The sequence below is a fragment of the Rhipicephalus sanguineus genome, chromosome 5 (genome assembly GCF_013339695.2).
Source record: "Rhipicephalus sanguineus isolate Rsan-2018 chromosome 5, BIME_Rsan_1.4, whole genome shotgun sequence".
NCBI classification, from domain to species: domain Eukaryota; kingdom Metazoa; phylum Arthropoda; class Arachnida; order Ixodida; family Ixodidae; genus Rhipicephalus; species Rhipicephalus sanguineus.
Genome location: NC_051180.1, coordinates 107,114,466 through 107,126,516, shown reverse-complemented (window position 1 = coordinate 107,126,516; position 12,051 = coordinate 107,114,466). Strand labels below are relative to the sequence as shown.

The following is a 12,051-nucleotide window of genomic DNA, read 5'->3' as shown; positions in this document are numbered from 1 at the left end:
TAAGAGAGGGAGAGTCGTGCGGGGAGAGTGGCAGCCGGTCTCCCCTCCGTTTGTCCGGCGCAAAATTTGCGACACGCCGTGCTCCCGACTGGGCTGCAGAAATTAGGCGCCTTTTCTTCTACAAACCACACCTACCTACCTAGTCGGATGCACGGCCTTGAGCCGACGCATGGTCCGTGCGCAGTGCGTGGAAGAAGCTTGCGCGACACGAATGTGACACATGGCTGAATGAAAGTGCCGTGCAATGCACAACGTGTTAACGGACGATGTGACACGTTGAAACACCTCAATAACGCTACTTCCTTCCCCAAGAACCACTTCCCTCGGTTGGTGCTGAAAGAAAGTGTGTAGAAGAATCTGCGGTGCAGAAGCCCGCATTGAAGAGCAAAAATGCAGTGTTGTATTAAGCAAAACAGTGAAAAAACAAGCGAAGGAGGCAGTCTCAGCAGGTGGGCAAATCCAGTTTTCTGGGCGCCGCCATGTTTAAAAGGCGCACGCGCGCCTATTGGCGTAACCAGCACGTAACCAGTAATTAATTCAAATGCTGGGCTGTACCACCAAAACTGGCACGTTTATTGGATACCAAAAGTCTAAAGATTACATTATGCTAACTTACACATCAAACCAACTCATGTTCGGAATAAAATTAGGTCAGTATGGTAGAGCCATCTATGATCAAGAAAGAGAAGTACTTGTCGAAAAAAATGAAAAAGCAAAGAAGAAACAGGCATATAACGCCGCGACGCCGCTATCGTCGCTGCTGCTGCCACCCCTTTGTCAGCGGCTGTAGGTTTTCGTTGCGGAAGCTTTGCGGCAAGGTTGGCAAGGTCACCTACAGTGGACTGCCGCGCCGGCTTCAACGTTGGGACGGTTGGGCGGAGACAAGGCCCGATAAGCGGCATTTGACCATCGTCTGATAACGCTTCCCTGATGTGAGTGTTGCTGCGATCTCTTATTTCACTTGACGCCGTCCGAGAGAAGCCGTTGGCGCTTTTCGAGGGAGACTTCTGGGGTTGCCGTCGCGCGCTAAAGAAAAAAAAAATCAACAAACACGACGTTCGAAAGAGGGCTACGATTATCATCAAGCTATGTTTGTCACACCTGCGATGCGTTAACTGATAAAATATAACAGTGCCGACCGCTCTTGTACCGAGGCCCGATTGCCGGCACCACCTCGTCTCCTTCAAGAGTTTGACAAGGTCGCCATTCCACATCTGGCGATACCATCGCTAATACATTCGAGGATACCGGCTTTGTTCTAAAAACGCCTGTTCTAAACCATCGCAGCGGCAGTGCCACCAAACTGGATCGGAATAAATCGCGTAAAATTGAGATTCGGTCCCGCTTCTCGAATTAACGTGTCAATGGACGCGCTTCACTGCTCTACGATGTTTCATAACGCTGCTTCGCCACGTATATATGCACCAGTTCGCTCTTCAGGTACTTATCGAGGGTACACGACGAAAATGATATTGCAGTTTCGGAAAAAATCTTAGCCGCCGTTTCCTTGACGAAACATTGCCGCATTCGATATTGCAGCCATGTCAATGAATGGAGGCGGATGCTGACACGTAGTTGTTGAACGGTCGTTTTTATCTTTTTGCCTGAGAGTATCAGAAAATTTGATGAGCCTTGGCCCCAATGATATACCGGCCCTTATGATCGCGCATATGTATGCTATGTTATGGTGGGAAGTAGATATGACATCGCACGGTCGGATGCTGGCCCAATTTCTCGTCTCGTTACATAAGCGCTTGTAATCATGAGCTCAAGCTATGATACCGACTTGTGAATGCGGCATAATGTTTAACTCTGATAATGACGCTTGCCTAGCAAGATATTCGTGCATTCAAGATAAGCGATTGTAGACTTTTGTTAGAACTGCGCGTTTTTTTTTTTTTTCCCCTCTCTTTGTGCAACATCAATCACTGCTTTGTTTCTCAGTTGTATCAATGGTGCAGCGCGATATTTTACAATATATCCATAAATGGAAAGCCGATTTAAATAATACTGAATATTTTGCCAACCAGTAAGGTAATAGAACGCGAGCAAAATATGTAGCGCGATATTAACGAATATTGAGACGGCTGTGGCATGCGGACATTTTCCTGCATGACGCCACGCCCCCTTTCTTGCATAATTTCGTGCGACCACTCTGCAACGTATATTTACTTGCGACAGGTTCCTGTGTTTCTCAGCAGCATTGCTATTTCGAAATCGGCCATTATCGATACGAGGACTTCGAATTTCTCGTCGGTGCTACAGTACGGTCATTTTTTTCTTCTTTCTTTCCCCCCCTTTATTACGGCATGCTTAAACTTGAAGCTTGTAGATAACTATACCTGCACTAATGAAGGTTTGCCATACTTATAACACGTTATAAGTGTGCTTCTGGATGTACCCCATTTTGGATGGCATGTTTCTGCATTACCGTTCTGCGTGTGAAGTTCAAGCTAACTTTTAGTTGAATTACGACTGCGAATTCGGCTTTTTGGATGCGGTTCACGGTAAATAATACACAGCGGTCGTGTCGTCAGTTTCTCTCTTCGTCCTTGCGTTAGCGCTGTGCCTAAACGATTTATAATGAACTAATGCTTAGGTTTAATGGAAAGAGCAGCCTGTTACTGTTTTCTTCTTTGAACGAAAGGAAGGGAATTTGAGGGCTCGTTTTTCATTGTTAGACACAACTTTAATGGGGACAAACACAATCAAGCCAAGGAAAGTATAGGGGATGTTACTTGTATTAATTACGATATACTCGTGAAGAAATTGAAGTGGACGAAAAGACAACTTGCCGTCGGCAGGGAGTTGTCTTTTCGTCCACTTCAATTTCTTCACACTTATAATCGTAATTACTGCAATTAACATACCCTATACTTTCCTTGGTTTGATTGTTAGTTCTCATTAACGTATTTTCTTCCTTAGCTCTTTTTTTTTTCTTGAGATGCAGCGGGCCGCTGTTGCGAACAAAAGCGTTCCAATGTCATTTGAAGCGTCAGTGTAGGCCTCCTTTTTCCCCCCAAGGTCGTTTTAATTGAAATCCCTCCTAGCAATGGTATTTCGGGCATCGTATCCTCGCTGTCAGCCAGTTCCTTATACCATATAATCTATGTTCGTTTTGATGCTGAGGTTCGCTGCCCCTTGCGTAGGGCTATTCTGCCAGGGCAAAGTGCCAGCAGGAAAACATACAGTTTTAAAAAGGGCGCAAGCTCCTGGCGACGGTGGCCTTGGTGCTTTACTTTTTGTGTCTTCCTGGGCGTCACGACTTTGGAGCTCGCCGGCGGCGTTTGTTTTGGCGCTTCCGGTCCCACCGAGGCGTCTGGCACGCTCACTTAAAAATAACAAAACCAAAACGGCGACAACTTCAGTTGGAACGCCTGTTGAGGGAGCTCACGGCACGTTGACCTCGCTATTTCACCGAGTTTCCAGTAGCTGAATAATTTTGTTCTACGTTAGCTGTGGCATCTTTAAGGTGTCATTTACTAAATTTTTTCGCCCTCACCAACTTGTCAGTTTTAACAGCGGAGCTATTTAAGCTTTTGGTTACGCCGCTTAGCGTTCGCAAAAACCACAGTTGTCGGGTATGCGCAAGAGGGATTGGGCAAGCCCCACTACCGAGTACAAGCATTTATGGGAACCATATGAATGCTGGTGGGAAAAGGAAGTGAGGATGAGGAGGAAGAAAAGGAGGAGAGGGAGAGTGTGATGAATAGCATAACCATGTATGGTATAGCAAGAGGTCGGAAAGGGAAGTGTGGTGAAGATGAGTGATGTGTGGGTGAGAAGGAGGGAAATGAGGAAGGGAGAGGGTAGAACATAGCGTATCCTTCTGTACAGCAAGGAGGTGGGAAAGGGAGGTGACGGTTAAGATGGGTGATGTGAGGAGAAGGGGAGAGGGTAGAGCGTTGCATAGCCATGTATAGTATACGGTATAGATAGAGGGTGGGAAAGGGAAGTGAGGGTTAGGAGGAGGGAAAGGGGAACGGAGAGGGTAGAACATTGCATAGCCATGTATATAGTATAGCAAGGGGTGGAAAAGGAGGAGTGATGTGACGGTGAGGAGGAGGGAAAGAAGGGGACCACCACCAGCTCCGCTGTCTCCTCAGTCTTCGAACCACTAGTGCGTAGCTGCCACGATTTTTTTAGTTCGTGATTTTATTTTTACGGCTTTTGGGACCTCTCGAAAAGGTGATAATAATTGTTGGGGTTTAACGTCCGAAAGCGACGATATGATTGTGAGGGACGCCGTAGTGGAGCGCTCCGGAAATTTCGACCACCTGGGGATCTTTAACGTGCACCTAAATCTAAGTACGTGGGCCTCAAGCATTTTCGCCTCCATCGAAAGTGCGGCCGGGACTCGATCCCGCGACCTTCGGGTCAGCAGTCGAGCACCATAACCATCAGACGACTCCACTCCGTGGCGTGTTCTCGAAAAGGCGCAAATAGCTGCTTCACGATCACTAATACACACACACATATATCTGTTGAGGATATGAATAAAAAGTCACAGTTAAAGACCTGACATTTCGGACGGGCACCGGCCTTTATCAAATATGAGATTCCTACATTGCGATAAGTACACATTGCCGTAAGACATACCTAATGCCTATGTATGTATTACGGGAATGTGTACTTTAAGTCGATCGCAATATACAAATCTAATATAGTGAAACACAGTGCAACCACGACGAGGACCAAGAGAAAAGAGGGACAAACCACAGCGCTGACTCGCAACTGAATGTTTATTGAAAGCATGTGACAGAAAAGATTACTACTGCCCTCACACCCGTGTGACCACATTAAAGCAAAAGACGGCAAACCAGCTTACATGTTAAATACGAAACTAAAACGCGAGACGACCACGTGTACACTCCAATAATTGAGGCATATCACATCAGAAAAAGGGGTGAACAATGTATCAGCGTACCTTCCATCACCATATACATGATAGCGAGTTCGCTTTTTTAGATACTACAGCATCTTAACATTCATTTTGGTTGGGGTGTACACGTGGTCTTCTCGCGTTTTATTTTCGTATTGAACATGTAAGCTTGTTTGCCGTCTTTTGCTTTAATGGGTGTGAGGGTAGTAGTATCTTTTGTCATATGCTTTCAAGAAACATTCAGTTGCGAGTCAGCGCGGTGGTTTGCTCCCTTTTTTCTTTTGGTCCGCGTTGTGGTTGCGCCGTGTTTCATTATGTTCAAGAACTGTCACCAACTGGCCCAGCTTTCAATTATTCTACAAATCTAATCTTTGATAAGGGCAGGTCCCCGGCCGAGACGTCATAATGGATGTTATGTTTTAAAGGCCCCCTAGACCACCTCTTAAGGTAACTTAAGGGTAACTGACTGGATTCCAAGAGATGGCAAACGCGTGAGGGGGAGACAGAAAATTAGGTGGGTAGATGAGATTAAGAAGTTTGCAGGTACAACGTGGCAGCAGAAAGCACAGGACCGGGTTGATTGGCGGAACATGGGAGAGGCCATTGCCCTGCAGTGGGCGTAGACAGGCTGATGATGATGAGACCACCTCCGATATTTTTTCAAACATTTCAAGTAAACGCGCGCATCGTGTGCAGAATGCCGTCACGATCAACGATGCCACACGTGGCAGCGCTACAATTCCGCGGGCGCGCCACAAATTCCAAGCAGCAATCCTTTCTCTCCGGACCTTCCCGGCCTCCCCAGTGACGTGTGTGACGTCAACATGTTGAACCCGTAACGGACATGGTGGTGAAGTGGCCGAAGGTGTTGCAGGCAGAAATGAGCAGAAGACCACCGGTAACAGCAATAGGAGAGGAAACGGTTATTGGACGTTTCGATCTGTGCGATGACCATGGGAGATGTGCGTGTTTTAGGTAATGACGATAGTATGTCGCGAAGATTTCTTGCTCTGCAGTATGCGCTGTACAGCTCTGGGCGGTTCAGTGAAGATGTTTTTCAGGCTTTCACTTTGCCTTAGAATGTTGTGATGCCTGTTCAGCACAGCCTGTATACTCGCGGGACTGACGCACTATGGGTTAGCACGCGGCCTGTCTGGCATGGCTGAGTCAGTTTCCTCGCGGTACAATAATGCGTTCTGCGGTCAGTAGTACCTGGGCGCTTGATCTGCATATCCGTACGTATGCTTTTGTGAGCGTTATCAGTGTATGAATAAGTGTATCAGCGAGTTTTCTAACGCTTCACGCGCATTTTTCTTCGATTATCGTATGTATATATCATTTGTTAACATATCTTGGCTTCGCTTGATGTGCGCGCGTGTATGGACTGCACTGTCGCCATACATTGTATTCTGATGAAGACCGGACCCCGGGCGATACGTCAAGAAATCGCTTCATAAGCGTGTCTACCGTACTTCGCCGTGCGTGTGCGTAAATATATATATATATATATATATATATATATATATATATATATATATATATATATATATATATATATATATAACTGACTGGATTCCAAGAGATGGCAAACGCGTGAGGGGGAGACAGAAAATATATATATATATATATATATATATATATATATATATATATATATATATATATATATATATATATATATATATATATGTGGTAGCTGTGTGCTGTGATGTACAAGCGTAATAGAATCTGGAGTCTGGTATTTCTGCGCGTAGTTATCTGACTCTGCCAAGTGCTCGAGGCGTTGCCGCGGGTTTTAGAAAGCGTTTGAGCGGTTGCGTTATCTCCATATCAGTGCTTTGCCTGCGGTTTACGTGCATCCTTCCTCGCGCGTGTTTTTTGGCACACTGCCACAGTAGGTGTAAGAGTATAACACGGCTATGTGCGTGTGGAGTGCTTTATCAGAGAAGATAAGGTGTACGTACTCGAGTTCGGGGCGGAAATTCTCAGTTCGTTATCGCGCGTTCTCCAGGTATGTGTGCTCGTGGACGTGCTAATGGGCTGTAAAATAGCTCTGGGACCACGACTTCACGTGACCGCTTGCGTCTATACATCCATGGCGTTGTGTAGCCGGTAAAAACAAACAAACGAAAAAAAGCAATAATAAGCTGGCCTCTCTATATACGGTTTCCAACAGATCAAACGTAAAATTCCGGTGGATACAAAGCTGAATCTTGCGTGAGCGCTATATAGAATGTGCAATAGTGCTAAAAGGTGACAGATTACAGCGCCCTCAAAATCGGAAAATCTACGTAGGTGCGCTATAGCCAATTAGGATCGCTGACCTTCGTGACGTAACGGCGCAGACAAGCTATATATTGTCACGTGATTGTGACAGCGAAGAAGACGGCAGTCGTGCTATTATATTTAAGACGTAACCCTTTATTTGGGTAAACCTGTGCGCTGGAAACGAAAAGTCAAACGACAAGCAATACGCGCTGTACAACATATATAGAGTTTCTTACTATTCAGTACACCGATAGCGGCGAACAGAGCTCGGCCGTCGATAATCTGATCTTTTATACATGCGACATCGAAACTTCGAACCTTATCGCTGGTGGCCGCGTTAGTTCCGGAATGAACTCAACTGTTCGCGTTTGCGCGCTCAAGCCAAACAGAAGATTCTAAAATAATCTGGAATGTTCCACATTCGGACGTGGTTTGCGCAAGGCAGTATATATGTTCGGTGGGCCGGTAACATAGAACATAGAAAGAAAGGAGCGCGTGTGGCAATATGTACTTTTTAAAATGTCCGCGTCTCTCTTGGAAGCTGCACTTTGGGGCACGAAGGCCCGCTGATTTAGTTAATTCCGTCTATATTCCTTGCAAACATGTGTTGAAATCCTAAAGCTTTTCAAAAGCAGCTTTAGACAACTGTAGAAACCTCACTGAAGTTCTCCAGAGTCTCATAACGAATTTTTCTGATTTATATACATATTCCATGTCACAGAAGAGCGTTTGTATACAGCTGCCGGGTTGGCACCTGTTACGTATTTTACGTACCATTTCGCGGCTTACTGACCTAACCGAGCTTGACCTTACCCCCCCATATTACTATACTGTGTAAGCTCTCTTCTCTCAAGCAGCTAGCTATATAGGTCGCTGATTCGATAGCTGGCGGTCACGTCTAATCTAAGCACGAGGATGAGGTCAAGAGGAACTTCGCCATGTCTAGGTTTAGAATTCGAGGTTTGAATTATTAATTCGCTTAAACGAAAGCACTGACACGTTCTGCAGGCATTGTATATGTTTTTTTCTTCTTCTTTTTTTCCATAGTGCAGACAGACTGTTGTGTCCCTGCCGGTTTTCTGTATTATTCTTGCGCCGCGTAAAGCCAAACAGCACACGCTTGCTGCTAAGTGAAGCAACCGGTCGAGGGATTTCCTTTTTTCGCACTTCACACGGTTGCGAGCTTTCTTTAAAGTAACACGGAAAACACCTCGAGTTCGTCAACGTGCTACGAATTGATTTTCGCATCGTCTATTCGTTTTCGATTTCTTACGTACAACGTTATCTGTTACATACAGCGTTGTTGACTGTTTTGCTTCAGCTTCGTTTTCCGGGATTCTTCTGTGAAGAATTCCAAAAAACGGTCACGTGTACACGCGTGATCGGGCGTCCTCAACGAAGCAATGGAGAGACGTGCCAACGCATAAATGAAATCGACGCACAAACAACGCACGCTGACATCCACGGTGCCCCTCTCTCGCGTAACTTGAGCGAAAACATGAAAGGCGCGTCGGAAGCGTATTGAACCGAACACATATTTTTGGCACTAGCCTATGCTTACTCGGGCTATTTTAGGGGCGAAGTACCTTAAAGGCCAACTCCGGCGATTTTTTGAGGTCGATGGATCTCAATGAAATTCGCTGGGTACGTTCCTTTGCACGTTTCCGTCATTTATGCCAAATTACAGGCTTGAGACATGCACAGATTGTTTGCAAATGAATTTTAAAGATTGTCTGCAAACGCCCTCCTGGCTTCCCACAATTACTGGCAACATTGCGTCTGTGACGTCAGTATTGGGAAGGCGGCGGAAGTGACGCAACCGAGGGCACCGCTAACTTCGGCGCTTCGGCCGCTACAGCGAGCGTATGCTGTGCACAAGGCGACAGACCGCGTTGGTTTGGCCGTCGCTTCGTTGGTCGTCCCGGCTGTCGCAGCTTTCATACTCCGCGCCGGCGTGACCGGCATGCCTTGTACGACTTCCGGTTCGTTCGTAACAACGTCTACGTCATACGTAGACAGTACACTCGGTTGGGTTTCGGTTTCGGTGTTGCGCTTTTTTGCTTATTTAAAATTATTCTCCAATTTGCCGAGTATTTCTGCTATCGGGTCCGTAACAGGAGCGTCTCAGGATCATAAAACCACCATTACATTGACATGGCCAAAAAATCGCCGGAGTTGGCCTTTAAGGCCGAGGCATATGTTCGTCCGTGTGGCGTCCGTGTCCGTGCTTACACACCTACTCGCCCACTCGTCATGATTCACTTCGTGGATATGCGTGGTTTTAACAATAGACTAATGTCAATGATAATTGAGACGAAACAATATAAGACACCTGCAAGCACAAACCCTTTATACTAGTCGGCGACTTCAACGTAGACATTATGGACCTTAGGACTTAGCTTTGTCGTCGACTCTTTATGTCACTTTGTCACTCAGTTTACATATGGGACAACGTTCGTGTAACGTACGGTTACTCACCCATACGATACCCAGTGCTTCGCCCACTCGTCATTATTCACTTCGTGGAGATGCGTGGATTTTTTTATATTCCCCTTAATTAACTCGTTAATTATGTTTGTTCACCCAACTTTTTAATTATTGGCTGAAGATCCAAAGTATGATCGCAGAGTTTTAGGGCACCTTCATAAGCCACAGATGGTTCCTGCGCGATACGTCTAGCGTAGTCCTTTTCGCGGCGTTGCAAAGAAAGCCTGCGAAATATGAAAAAAAAAAAAAAATTAAGGCAACTTCGCACTAGGGGTGCCAAGCCTGAGGGAAGTGCGGAGCTGGGCAGCCTTCGTTGTTTCTCTTCGGTTTTCTTTTTATTTCCTCCTCTCTTTCTTTCTTTTTCTCTTTTACGTTTTTTTTTCTCTCCTTATTTCTATTTTTTTCTTTCTCTCTCTTGATCTATTTCTTTCTCTTTTTGGCTCTTTCTATTTTTCTTCCTATTTTTCCCTTTTTTTCTCTTTCTATTTCTTGCTTGCTTCCTCTTTTTTGCTATTTTTATACATTGTTCTGCCTGCGTTACGCCAAGGGCCTGCAGCATAAGCCCGGGCCCCTAAAGTGCTCCGCACTTATCATCAAGGCGCTCGAACAAGTGGAAGAAGACTTCTCCTTGGCGCGAGCGCGCGCTCAATATGCCACAGATGGCTATGATATATACGTAGTTTTGCCTGCGTTACGCCAAGCTAGGACAGCATACGACAGCAAGAAACACGTGACGGAGAGCTTGCGCACTGCTATCGTGCTGCGCTCAAGCGTGCAATCGGCGTGCGAAGTCGCCTACAGCGTGACTGTGGCCACTGGGAACCGGCAGAGTGTTTTCATGGTGGCCGGTGGCATCTGGGCGTCCGGCTTTTGTCGGGGGGACGGCGCAGATGCATGCTGCCTGCCGAGCGCTGCCGAGTCGATAAAGCGCCCATGAAAACGCTGCAGGCGACCTGGTTCGCCGATCGCATGCTTGGGAGCAGCATTGCGCAAGCGCTCTGTCTCGTGGCTTTTTTCATTTTTTTTTTCATATTTCCCGGGCTTTCATTGCAACGCGATAAGAACGAGCCCTTGATCAATTTCTCTTCTTTCATTTTATTTAATATACATAAGTTAATTTTCAGCCTCCCCGCCTCCCTCCATCCTTTTCCCCTGTACTCGTTCCTCTCTCTTCGCTTAAGAAGCCAAAGAAGAGCGAGCCAATATTGTCTTCGGATGTCCCTGTGTCCTTGCCTTTTTGTTCGTGTCGCAGCTCACGCAATCGGTCGGCCGCACCGCGTAAACACTACAGGTGTGCGTGACAGGCAGGCAGGCAGGCAGGCACCCCCCCCCCCCCCCCCCAATGCCAAAATAACAAAATGATGTTCCCCGAAACGTCATTTTGTTTTTTGACATTGGTCAGTGACCTGCTTTTTAACAATGCTTTTACCTGACCAGACGGTATTCCGTCGAACTCTCGATTAAGTTATGCTACATCTAATAGTGATGCATGCCCGCATTGCGTCAGTGCCACGGGCGAAGGCTTCTTGCGGTAGCCCAAGGGCGGCGTTATTTATTTTTGGTAAATTCAGAGTGAACCTGAGGCTAAGTTCACCTAGGCCTCACCTCATACAGGGCGTTTTCTGTCTTTTTTTTTTCGACAATACGGATTTTTAATAAAAATGCTATGGCAGTCAGACACTCGTCGTCTTCGCACACGAATTCTACGCCGGGGTGGAAATACTTTGCCGCGCCTAAGGTTGCATTGAAGTGAGCAAGTAAGAAGAACTTGTTATGTATTTAATTATTAACTTAAAAGCAGTTGTTTCGATATCACCTGGATCGGGGCCTTCAATTTCGATGATTAATATTTCAAATAACTTTTCTTGTCTTGGGTTTCTAAAAAAAATGGGTATGCCATAAATTGTCGCTTCCAACAACTTTTACATGTTAACTGCCCTCAAGTTAATGATTAAAAAGTGTAATTAAGTTTTTCTTGATTAATCGTTTCGTTGTAACTTTAGGCGCTGCAAAGTATTTCGGCCTCCAGAGTTCGTGTGCGAGGACGACAAGGTGCCTGGATGTCGTAACATTTTTATCAACAGCCTGTATTGTTGAAAATAAAACCTGTATAAACTCGTGACTGTATGAGTGGACGGGCTTTTCAACGTCTCCCTTGGTCTGCTGCAATAAGCTTTCGACCGCGGCACTGAAGCAATCTTCATCGCGAGCACCTCAGGGCGGCACAGTCGTGGACGAGCTCCCGTGGCGAGGCAGTTGTCGCGATAGCGGAAATTGCCGATGATAGGCGCTCGCAAGGACCCCTACAGCCTGCTTGCACTGAACGAGCGTCAAGCGTTGCAGCAGCCCGTGTCGTAGGCATGGTATACCCTGAACTGTGATTCGGGTTTGATGAGAAAACAATTTTCTTTGAC

The 12,051-nt window shown here is 46.2% G+C and overlaps 1 protein-coding gene across 1 annotated transcript in view; it reads left to right on the top strand.

The window, feature by feature from the left end:
* Positions 1 to 711: 711 nt before the first annotated feature.
* LOC119394101 (pyruvate kinase PKM) overlaps positions 712 to 12,051 on the top strand; it is a 40,422-nt gene continuing 29,082 nt past the window's right edge. The window contains exon 1 of the mRNA XM_037661347.2: positions 712 to 932. The gene's annotated coding sequence lies outside the window, so the exon portion shown is untranslated. The remainder of the gene's footprint in view (positions 933 to 12,051) is intronic.